Consider the following 13,758-nt stretch of genomic DNA (forward strand, 5'->3'; position numbering starts at 1 on the left):
TATTCTATCCTATCCTTGATTAAGAGTTAAGAGTTGACCTTGCATATTGGAACCTTTTTTTTTTCGTTTTTAATGTTAATGGCGAACTGTTGTTTCTTTTGCAAAAACTGAAAATTGGGTTTTGGATTAATATTTAATGAAAATTGAATAATTAAAGGGGTTTGATTGTCAATCCCTATGGAATAGAGGGCTAATTGATTTTGACATTATAGTTTAGGCCCAAATGGGCTTTATGTTTTTACAATAAAATTTATTTTAATTTAAAAATTTTAAAATGAATGAAAATATATATAAGGGTAAAGTTCAAATAAATCCTCTGTGTGGTTTCATTAATTTTCAGATAAAGGACTGTGGTTTACTTTTTATTAAAACGAGGATTGAGTTTTCAATTTTATCAAAATAAGGATTTTTTCGATTGATTTTATTAAAATCATATTTGACGACTTTTAAAATGACATATTTTAAGAATTATTATTATTCTAAGCAACTTTGATTCTTAATTTTTTTTTTATTTTGAGATTGTTTAGATAATGTTTGGTAAAGAGAGAGAAAGTCAATGTTTAGAGAGAGAAAGTCAATGTTTAGAGAGAGAAAGTTGCAAAAAAATATGATTATCGAAAATCGAAAATGTAGTTCCACATAAAATATGACATTGAACAATTTTAATTCTTAAATTTTTTTATTTTCAGGTCGTTAAAAATGGTTTTAATATCATTAATCTAAGTTTGAAACTTCAATCCTTGTTTTGACAAAAAGTAAATCACAATCATTTTTCAATGGTCTAATAATGAGTTTAGCTGCTAAGATCAAACTTTTTATCTACTATTTTGTGTAATAAGGATCAAACTTTTTACAGTGTTCCCTATAAAGACAATAAGTTGATTTATATGACCTTATATTTGTTAATCTTATACATTCTTACTGCTTGAGATTATGTCAATTTCGTTCTCTTCATCATTTTGCTGAAATACTTCAAGTGGCCATTAAATTCTTTGACGCATGTGAACTAGAAATTTTAAGGAAGATCATTAGGCTGGACAATTTTAAATTCTTAGCTGCAACTTACAAAAACGAAGAAGTTTTAACATGCATGAGGTAAAAAAAAAAAAAAAAAAAACTACCCAACTCTAATAAACCTTATTTTACAAAATTGCCTAAAATCACATACTCTAACTGTAATACTATAGCAATACTAAAATCAGACTCATATTTAGATTCGTGACTCATCAACTATTAAAAACACCCACCCCTCCCTGTCATTATTATAATTTTGGACCATATATATATAGGATTTTAGTGGTCGAGACTCTTATAGTATCATATTTAGGTGTTTTTTTTCTTATGAAATCATATTTAGGTGGTTTGAGATAGGTTTCTACTCACTTTACGATTTTTTTTTTTAATAATTATTTGCATCACTTCAAAAACAGAATCCCAATAAAAATGCTTTGAGATAGGGTTTTCATAGCCTTTTACATAAAAAATCCTATTAATTATAAAAATTATAATTAAATCAAATTACAAAAATTAATTTTAAATATGTTGTATATCCTAATTTATAATATTACAAATAAAGTATAGTTGTATATCCTAATTTATAAATTTTCGACCACAGATCATAAATTCTAATCATAAAAAATATATTATATACTCTTAATTTCTAAATCACATTCCTTAATTTGACTTAGGTATTTCCATGTAAATTTTCTTTTTTCTTAACATATATTGATTGTATGTTTGTAATGACCTCAACTCGCCCTTATTTGTAACATTTTAATAATTAGTTGCATCGGTTGACATTTCTCATATTTCATACCTCGTGGAACACGTATCACTCCAGTTGGTGATCCCGTCACGAGGTCTATTCGATCAAATATTTACCGTTGGTGTCCCAAACCGTTTTTCGTTTCGTTTTTTTTTGGTACATTCTAGATAGGGTCTCATATCCATCTAATGATTTCTTGATATCCCGAGGAATATGTGGGACTTTCAGTGGCAAATCTCGTCATGGGGTGTTTCCAACCAAAATTTCAAAGACGTACCATTACCGCTCGAGACCATTTTTTCGCTTGTTTTTTTTTCTTCTTCAGATGACCTAGTCGAGAAGTGAGATCGAACCCGTGATGTACCGGTACCATAAGAATTACGTGAGAATCCTAGTTACTGGTCTTATCCTGGGGTTTGTTCTGTTAAATTTTTAAAGGGTACTACCAGGCCTAATACCATTTTTTTACTCATGTTTTTATGCTTAGTACAACCTAGGTTTGCTTTGAGAATGACTATGATAAAAATAAGAGTCTCGTAATTTACCGCTCCCTATTGGACAAATTTCCCTTTTCAAATAAATTTCTCAAAATCTCTTATTCTCTCTTTCATAATCTCTCAACTCTGTAATCTCTCTCAAAATCACATGTAAGGACGAAAATCATGTCGGGAATGAGATCGAATAAAGGAAAAGGACCGATTACTAGCATGGTACGTTCTTTTTTCAAATTTTTGCTTCAAAAACACAAAAAGGTCTCCCAAATGGAAAACAGAAGTTAAAATCGCGATGTCCAGAAAGCAGGCGGACATGATTTCCGCTTGCCCTTTGGTGAATGGAATTTGGCCAGATAATTTAGGATTTTATTATGAATATTTTAGATTTTATTATGCACAGATTATAGATTTTAAGTTTTATGGATTTTTTCTTTATGAATTATAATGTGAATTTAAGTATGTTAAATATGTAATTATTAGAATCCTATTTAGTTCGATCCCAATCAAGATATAAATAAAAACGATGATAATAACAATCAAAAGATCAATAAAAATAAATACAATGACAGTCATAATATTACTAAAATCACTCGATGCATCGAATCTATCCCACTGTGCTCTCCTAGGAGCAGTCTCATCCTGCAACGTTATGATTACAAAATCTTGACCAATGAGCCAATATAAGAGGTACCGAAAAATTAGATAAATCGAGCCGAATATAGTATTGGTACGTATCATCTAAATGAGCAATGATAATCTCCCACTTCTGGTCATGTAGTAGTTGGGGGTGCATACAACTGTAGCACAATACCACATAACATTAAACTCATTCCACTCCTGTACCCGAAGAAAAATACATCAGCATTATATAACGTAGAAATCGGATACAAGTCATCCCAAACAAGCATCCAATGTGAAATTGTACAAGACGTGCCATCCCACCTAATTCGTTGGACCATCGAATCAATATCGTCAAAGTAAATTGGCTCATATAGTGTATGGTTAGCAAGAATTTCATTTGCAATGCACGCTCTTACTGACCGCCAACTATTTTGGTCGCTAAATATATGATTCGCCATAACACAGAACCCGTAGTTACCATCACCTACCAGATCGAGATATCCTTCAACAAACGGTTTAACTATTCCCATGATTTTATCGCCATGGTAGTATTCTGAAATATCAGTTGCGCTTCCATCTATATCATTAATAATATATTAAAGTTAATATTGTTAAACTATTAGTAAATGTGTATTACTTAATTAATATTACCAGTTGTATCAGCATTCTGGGTGGATGATAAAGAGCTATGCCTACGACTTATGGATGCACTGGATGATCGAGCATGTCCACGACCCCTCTCACGGTACTCCCACGCACTCGGCAGACATTTGGTTGATGTACTCCCCTTTGGTCATCCTCTTACTATGGTTTTCACCTCCGGTTCACTGTAATTTGCTTGGCCCATGTGAAGTTGATCATGAATGAAAAGAGGTATGTTGCGCACAAATGTTTTATCGCTTTTGTCGACCTCCTCAACTAGAGAGTAAAAGTACCAGTGATCCTCCGACCCATCATCACATCCGACGTTATCAGAAGTGTCAAAATGACCATTGACAAGTGTCTTCCAAAATGTGTGGATATGTTCAACACTGACCGGGGTTGCCAAATCTAGTACTTTTCTAATCACACATGCACAACGAAGCTGAGGAGTGTTTTCTCAACATACAACCACAAAGTTCATACACTTCCACACGAAAACCTTTCATGCGCTCGTACTCTTCATTAAGTAACTTCATATAGTAGTGTGAAACTTTACACGTCAAGTAGTTGAATGGAAAATCGGAGTAAAAGACTCCTCTACGGTGTCTTTACTCCTCAAGAAGATACCTGATAAGAATAAATAATAACAGTCAAAATATATACTAACGTGAAAAATGTATACCTAAACCCAACTCTCGTTAATAATAATACTAATCAATGTACTGAATTGTAAGTGTTGAATATGAAGCCTGCTGAAACAACTAAATGATACAAGTGTTGGTATTTACCGTTCCCTTTTTTCTACTTACCATATTTTCCCTCCTTATTTATTTGTGCAAAAAAATTTGAAAACCCTTCTCTCTCACTCTCTCTCCCGAGCAAATCAGAAAGTTGACAGAGAATGGATCCGAGAACCTCGGAATACGAAGACATCGAAGACGAGGTAACAATCGAGCCTAAAACTAAATAATTTAACCAAAAAAAATTCGGATTTTGTTAAGGGTGGGTCCAGATCCCGCCAATTTAATGGTGTTGGCGGGTCCAGAACCTGCCATCACCATGCGGATGGTAGGTCTTGGACCCACCCTATCTTATAGACAAGCGAGTCCTAGACCCATCCGAGCTATCTTCCAACCTGAATTTAGTGCGTTTGGCCTATTTCCCCCGTAATAGTACACTTGCTTCAAATATTCATGAATTACTGTTTATTTTCAGGAGCCGATTGAAGTTTGGATTGGTAACGAGATTCATTATAGTCCATGTTTCATTACGAGCACATTTTCACACAACTATAGAAGCAATTCAGTGTGCTAAAGCCGTGACAATTAAAAATGGTTTCGAGATTGTTATTTCTTCGCACAAACACGACGGAACACAAAAGCTTCTAAGATGTTCACGTGGCGAACGATATAGAGGAAATACGAATCCTTTAGAAGATGATTCATGTAGGAAAACTAAAACTAAGTCGCGTGGGTGTAATTTCCAGCTTAAAGTCAAACAGTTGCAAGATTTTTTGGGTAGTGAGACATTATTTATACCGGGGAGAAGGGTAAGAATAATCATGAATTGTGTGTTTATCCATAGGGACACCGAAAGATGAGCGAACTCAGTCCCACATTGAAACAAATTATGCGTGAATGAGTTCGTATCAAGCAAAGTCGTGTGATTTTATGACTACACTTCATAAGCAACATCCCAAATACAACCCAATAATAAAGCATGTATATAATTACGGAGACCGATTAAGGAAGGATGGGTTTGAGGGTTTATGCGCGTTTGACGTGTACGTGCATGTGAAGGCAAGTGTACCTTAGTCATGTATCAAGTAATAAAGTGAAAGTAGAGTATCGTTCCCATAAGGATGGTGATTATAAGTACTAATCGTTTTGCTCACTAACTATTATTTAAACAATCAAAAGGTAGAGTTTGGTGGGCACCAAGTTAAGACTTAATACACAAGTGAAATGAAAATTAGACAAAATTAGATAAGAGAATACTTATAATGAAAGAAACTAAGGCTTTTAGTTTCACTTAACCTCTTTGCTTGGTAATAACACTTTAACCCCTTTTAAGTTGTTTTATCCTTTTTAAGATGGTGATTTTTCTTATTAACTAATAGTTCTCGAGATTGGTTATAAACTCTCGATTAATTACTTTTCCTTGGTCCGACTCAAGTAATTAATCAAGAGAAGCATTAAGTTTTATTAATCTAAACCTTTTTAACCTACTTTACATTGGTCCGGCTAAAGTAATTAATCCAAAGAAGCATTAAGTTTTTTCTTAGTTCCAAACCTTCGATTTATTACTTTCCCTTGGTCCTGCTCAAGTAATAACTCTAAGATTTGCAATAAGATTCATGAAAAAACCTTGGAAAACCAATAAGCCACACTAAATGGTCATTAGGTCCAACTTATGAATTTCGACTAATCAATTTAATCACGGTCAATATAAACGATTAATTATATTCAAGTAGAGAGTCGGCCCATGTCCTACAAGCATTAAGAATCATAAGTTAGTTCTTAAAAATGATAAACACAACTTAAATAGGTTAAACGTAATTACCACATAATTAAGGTTAAGATCCGCTTTTAGCCTTAGTTAAGGAGGTTTTAGCCCATGGTTAGATTAAAACACACCTTAAAAAGATAGATAATGGAGTTCATAGTAATAAAAGAGATTAAAGTTTAGAAGAAACCGTGATGACGATTGTAGAATGAACTTCTTCGATAACTTAAAACTTACTTTTATTAAATGAACTCTTGCACAAACAACAACTTGAGCACAATAACAACAATTACAACAACACAAAGTCTCATTTTATAGAAGGAGAAATTAAGCCTAAGCTTGGTGTGTCTTCAAATGGCACCTAAAGTCTCATTTTATAGTAAAATGGAACACATAATTCCAAAGACCAATTCTTCTTATGGCCTCCCACTCCCTTATCTTCTGAATTTAGCATTTAAGAGAGCATAGTGGAAGATTTTAATAATTTAGGAGTTGAAATGTGTAAAGGTGTGAAAGGAATCTTAGGCTTCAACATGTTCATCAACTTTGGATAATTTTCTGGGCCTGATACACTTCCAATGCATTTTGAATCACCTCAATCCGAGTCCGTATGAGGGAGATAAGTTGGAATTACGAAAATGTGTCTAATCTGTCTTAATATGAACAATTAGACTTTTATCTTACAACACCTATCCGTGACAAAGTGCACGCTGGGTGTGACTCAAACTCCTTTTTTCTGGTCCCTTTTACTCCCGAGTTGCCGCCTTAAGCCCCAACTTGGTTATTTGTGCCGAAAACCTTGCGAAAGTACCTAGAAAACACACAAATTGGCTTAGATACATAAAATGAAGAAAATATACAAAAACCATTATTAAAATTTATTAAAATGGTACAAAATAACTAGTAATTAAATACTAAAAATGCTATAAATTACGATGATAACAAGGGTAGAGATATGATTAGTCAGTTTTTCCATCTTTCCATGGAGAACAATTATGTTCATTCTACTGTTGCTGATCTGGAAACATGTGTGTTAACTCATGTATTTATGGCAAATCCATCTTCTGTTGAGTTATTTCGGACATATTACTGGTATATTAGAATGGATTCAACGTACAAAAGCAACAAGTATAGAACGTTATTCTTTGAAATTGTTAGGATGAATCCATGTAACAACAACTTCAAGATAGCTTATGCTATTATAAAGGATGAGACCAAGTCGAGTTATCGTTGGGTCATGGAGAGGTTGAGAAATTTGACCAGGTTTGATGTTAACCCAACGGTTATTTTGATTGATAGAGAGTTGGGGTTGATGAAGCTTGTTAGTGAGCTTTTTCCAGATTCTGCACACATGTTATGTACTTGGCATATTAACAAGGATGTAGAAAATAGGGTCTACAAACCTATGGGTGAAGACATGAAATTTGCATATGGTTTCAAGAATGGAAGATGGAAGAAAATAATTAATTCCTTAACAGTAGATGAATTTGACTTTCATGTGGCGAAGATGAAAGATTCTATGAGAATGTATGGTTATGTGATATCTTATGTTGAGAATACGTGGTTATGCCACAAGGATAAGTTCGTTGTTGCATGGACAAAATTTCCTTCATTTTGGCAACACAACTACATGCAAAGTGGAAAGTGAAGATTCTTCTTTAAAGAAATGACTGAATTCCTCCACTGGAGCCCTCGATACACTTTGGGCGAAGGTTCACAACGAGATTGAATTGCAAGTAATCAAGATCATGTATACATTTATTCCATTTTGCTACTGTTATCATTATATTTGCATTTATTAGGATATGTTTTGACTTTTAATACAATTTTATTTATATCAATGGTAGTTTTAAGTCTTCAAGACATCATAAACATGTATTGTACACTAGATTTCCATTCAGCTACCTGACGTGTAAAATGTCCCACCACTATTTGGAGCTGATAGGGAATGAATATTTGCGTATGAAAAAGTTGATTCATGAAGTGGATGAACGTTGTGGCCACATTTTGAGAACCTCTTATTAGATCCCATGTGCATGCGAGCTTAGCAGATTGAAGCTTGCACGTAAACCAGTTAGTATTTCCAAGAAACACACATTTTGGAAGACACTTGTCTTTGGTCATTCTGACACTACTGACAATGTCGAGTATGTTGATGGGAATGAGGATCGGGCATACTTTCACGCTCTTGTTGATGAGGTCGATAAAAGCAACCCAACTTTTATGCGCAATATTTCTCAATTCATTCACGATCAACTTCACCTGGAGGAAGCTAGATACTGTGAGCCGGAAGTAAAAATTGATGTTCGAGGATGACCAAAGGGGAGTTTATCAACCAAATGTATGCCGAGTGAGTGGTGATAGGGGTATTTTACCCCTATCTTTTAGCGTGATTTATGGGATAATTTTGGATGGAATAAGTAAGTTTAATTGTAAAAATAAAAGTATTTTGAATAAATAAAGGAATAAAATAAATCTCGTACTTTGAGTTAATTTCCCTTGTTTTGATTAGTTTAGGAAATAAAATCATCAAGCTAACTCGGCTCTCAAAAATGTTGTATTTCAGGTACAAGAAATGGGCAGAAATCCACCTCATACGCGGGGCGTAGAAACCCCTACGCGCGGCGTGAAACATGGTGCCAGAAATGATTGCCTTATCCTCAAGCACCATGTGGAATTGACTCAGCATACGCGGGGCGTATGACACTTTACGCGGGGCGTATGACATTTGTCGGCAATGATTGGCCTAATCCTGAAAGTCAGACTGCATTGTCCCCTTTGGTCAACCACCTATACGCGGGGCGTACCACCCTATACGCGGGGCGTATAAGACAATTCCTTAATGCAAAAGGATCAGGGACACATTTACGCGGGGCGTAACCCATTTACGCACGGTGTAAAATACACCAATTCCAACAATAAACTTCAGAAACGCAAATACGCGGGGCGTACTTCAGCTACGCAGGGCGTATTTGGGACAAATAGACAAGGAATTGGTCCACACGTAGGAGATTTCTGACAGAATAGGCATCCACGTGGGGCGTACACCTATCCACGCGGGGCGTATCATGGGTTTTCTGCACTAAATAATGTTGCCCCATGCTTGTATTTTGTGAAATTACCATATTACCCTTGTTTGATGTGTATAAATAGGAAGCTCTCCAACCCCAAAAGACACCAATTACATGCTAGAGAGCTAAACTATACTCTTTTCCCTTCTTGTAATATAGATTCAAGTTTTTGTAGTAAACTCTCCCCCTCGAGAGCTTGTTCGGTTGCTCCGACGTTCCACCGAGGTTCCGCTCCATCATCCATCATCAAGCTCGAGAGTTCCACCTCTACGACCTAAGAGACGGCCTTGAGTCCGGTTAGCTAGTGCCAAGGGCGGATTTCCCCTTTTTACTTGCTAATTAGCTTGTACTCTTCCTATGTACTAGGCGTGGTTGTATTTCATCTACACACTTTCCATACTTATAATTTATGATTCATAATCTCTATTTGTCTTACGTGTTGATGTTTATTACTTGTTTTGATATTGATAATTGACTATTGTGTAGGAGCACGCGATTACCGCCACCATTCGGGCTATCTCTAGGGAATTATATAGGTGTTGCCTTACCGGATTTGACAAACCGGAAACCGTAGGGATTGACAAACCACGGAACTTACGGGCCCTAATTTCTAGTTCCCCCGCATTAGACATGCCTTGATTAGGAATCACGTAGTCTAAGCACTTCACGGGTCGGTCTTTTCACACTTGGTCATCTTTGCAAGAATAAACCATTTTCCGTATATATTTAGAGTCATTATTTATCATAGTTATACTTCATCGCATACACCCCACTTCATAGAGTTTTAGCTACATAAATTTGTGTCGCCTATTATAGGAATGGCGTGTAATTATGTCTTACTTTACCCCAAAGTAATCACCGCTCAATTAACTTACGAAACCAATTAGTTTAATACTTGTAATTATAAATCCCGTGGATTCGATACCCGGTCTTAACCGGATTATTACTTGATACGACGGGGTACACTTGCCCCTAAGTAGTCGTGACGTCTAGTGAATTTAGAGCACTTATAAAGATAAAATTTATATTCCCGTAGCTCACTCATATCACACCAACATCCATATAAAACACCACTAGACTCGCGGCGCATCAAGTTTTTGGCGCCGTTGCCGGGGAATTATAATTTCTTACAATATTAGACGAAAACGTTTCATAGTTAGTTTGAGCATTCTTTTTGTATAAAGTGTTTATATATTTATCGGCTAACATTATTCTTTTGTCATTTACTTTATGCACACCCGCTCTAAGAGTAATTCTCTCGTACCTATTAATCTCGAAATTGAACAAACTCTTTGTAGGTTACAGGGAAAGAAGATGGCAAACCCCAACGTCGAGGCTACCCAGCCCGAGTTCGACCAACGGGGACCGGAACAACCCATGAATAACGATCGTAATGGTGAAGGCAACGACACGCGTTCGATGTTGGAGATTCTCGCTCCACATCGTCCTCAAAACCGTAACGGCATCGTTGCCCCCACCATTCCGGCCGATACATTCGAAATAAAACCTAGCATGATCCAATTAATCCAACAATTTGGTCAATTCGGAGGGGAACCCCACGAAAAACCTAACGAACACCTTGATAAATTTCTTATGTGTGCCGAGACTTCACGGAAAAATAATGTTCCGGTGGAGGCCGTCAAACTAAAACTTTTTCCTTTTTCCTTGACAGGGCAAGCGTTGGAGTGGTTGTGCTCATTAGAGGCGGGATCAATCACAACATGGAAGGAACTCGAAAAGGAATTCCTATCTTACTACTTCCCGCCCTCTAAGACGGTTAAATTGCGGAAAGACATCACTTCCTTTCAGCAACTTAGATATGAAGCCCTTCATTCGGCTTGGGCTAGGTTCCGGAAGCTACTCCGAAACTGTCCCCATCCCGACATACCTAAGCATGATTTGGTAAGTACTTTTTATCATGGTCTAACACCGACTAATCGTGCAACTATTGATTCCGCCGCAGGTGGGGATTTGTTTCGTAAATCGGCAAGCGAGGGATACGAACTCATTCACGAATTAGCTAGGAAAAACATCCAATGGCAGGAAGATCGGCTTGTTGGCTCCTCGCAACACCAGACTTTTTCCGTAGAAGACGAGGCCCCTACCGCCTTCATGTTCGAAATGAACAAAAAACTAGACACGTTAATGGCGCAAATGGACCTCCAAAACTCAGCACAAATTTTAAAGTGCTCTCATTGTGGTGATGGCCACCAAGGTAAGGAATGTCAAGTCGGTAGTCCTTTTGCCGGTGACTTCGAAAACGTAAGTCATATACGGGAGCAACAAAGGTATAATTCTCATCTTAACTCTTATCTTGACACGCATGCTTTCCACCACCATAACAATAACAATCACGGAAGGAGACTTCAACACATGTCATCCTACGATATCCGACGGAACATGTTGAAGCCGCCATCCGAACCTTATGGTAAATATGTGGGGCAAGAATTGAGCCAATTTCATCTTAAACAAGAAGAAAAACATTCACATCCCCCTAGCAGTGCGCAAGACGCAATGGTAATAGATATTCTTCAAGAAATATCTTCCCGTCTTGCTAACAACGAAGCATTTTGCAGGGATCTGGGACAACAAGTGGCTCAATTAGGTCGCCAACGACAAAAGGAACAATAGGGACCTCCCCCGCTTAACACCGAGCAAAACCCGAGATCAAAGGATCGGGAGACCGCACAAGCAATAACTCTCCACAGTGGTAAGTAATGAATCGGAAGCGGTAAGCAACCCCGGTTCAGATCCAGAACACTCAACTCCCTCGGATAAGAATAAAAATGTGTGTGACCCAATTAGAGCTTACATACCAAAGCTCCCTTTTCCACGACGACTTAAAAAGGAAAAATTGGATCACCAATACGACAAGTTCTTGGAAATCTTTAAGAAACTTCATATTAACATTCCCCTTGCGGAAGCATTGGAGCAAATGCCCACATATGCAAAGTTTCTTAAAGAAATCCTCGCCAAAAAGAGGAAGTTGGATTATAATAAAACGGTAGCGCTCATGGAGGAATGCTCCGCAATCATAACAAACAAACTCCCCCCTAAACTCAAAGATTTAGGTAGTTTTTCTATCCCTTGTACGATTGGAAATGTTGAGTTTAGGAGAGCTTTATGTGATTTAGGTGCTAGCATCAATCTAATGCCTTTGTCTGTATTCAGGAAGCTCGGCTTGGGGGAACCAAAGCCTACCAATATGACGCTCCAGCTGGCCGATAGATCCATTGCCCGGCCAAAAGGGGTGGTGGAGGATGTCTTAGTAAAAGTAGACAAGTTCATTTTCCCCGCTGATTTCGTAGTGCTCGATATGGCGGAAGATGACTCGGTACCCATCCTCCTAGGTCGACCATTTCTTGCAACCGGTCGGACTCTCATCGATGTCCACGAAGGTAAGCTCATCCTACGGTTGCAAGACGAAGAGGTCGAATTTAATGTCTATAATTCCATGAAATTTCCATCTGACACCTTGGTAGATTGTGACTTTCTAAATTCCGTGGACTCTATTGATCTTTTCGTTGAAGATTTTTGTAGTAGGGCTTTCACGGAAACCTCTTTGGGAATAGGTAATAATGAGCATTTGGATGAGGAGCCATTGAACAAACCATTTGAATACTCCTCCGAAATAGAACGATGTTTGTTGGCAAGAGGCCGGTTCGAGAGTTTGGACCGAGATAGCAGAGCAAAGCCGAAGTCCTCTCTCGAGGAGCCTCCGACTTTGGAACTTAAACCCTTGCCTCCTAACTTAAAATACGTGTTCTTGCAACCTCCTCACTTCTTACCGGTTGTTATTTCTTCGCTTTTGACAACAGAAATGGAGGAAGCACTTATCGAGGTGTTACGGAAACACAAAGGCGCATTTGGATGGACCATTCACGACATAAAAGGGATAAGCCCCACCATTTGCACACACCGCATCTTTATGGAGAATGAAGTCAAGCCCTCCGTGCAGCCGCAACGACGACTCAACCCCAATATGAAGGAGGTAGTAAAAGCCGAGGTAATCAAACTCCTCGACGCAGGTATAATCTTCCCTATCTCTGACAGTCCATGGGTTAGCCCGGTCCAATGTGTCCCCAAAAAGGGAGGCACGACGGTGACGGAAAATGATCATGGGGAATTAATCCCCACACGAAAGGTGACCGGGTGGCGAGTATGCATTGATTACAGAAAACTAAATGAAGCCACCCAAAAAGATCATTTCCCCTTGCCATTTATCGACCAAATGTTAGAAAGAATGGCGGGTCATAAATTCTTTTGCACCCTCGATGGCTTATCCGGCTATATGCAAATTCCCATTGATCCGTCGGATCAAGAGAAAACAACATTCACCTGCCCATATGGGACATTTGCATATAGGCGGATGCCGTTCGGGCTTTATAACGCCCCCGCCACCTTTCAGCGATGCATGACGTCTATATTCTCTGAAATGATTGAGGACTTCATGGAAGTCTTCATGGACGATTTTTCTGTTTTTGGTCATCCTTTGATATTTGTCTGAGCAATCTTGATAAAGTCCTCCAACGTTGCGAAGACACTAATCTCGCTCTTAGCTGGGAAAAGTGTCAGTTTATGGTTCAAGATTGTATTGTTTTGGGACACAAAGTTTCCGGGGAGGGGATCGAGGTCGACCCGGCCAAGATCGAGGTAATTG

This window comes from Euphorbia lathyris, chromosome 3 (genome assembly GCF_963576675.1).
Source record: "Euphorbia lathyris chromosome 3, ddEupLath1.1, whole genome shotgun sequence".
Taxonomy (NCBI): domain Eukaryota; kingdom Viridiplantae; phylum Streptophyta; class Magnoliopsida; order Malpighiales; family Euphorbiaceae; genus Euphorbia; species Euphorbia lathyris.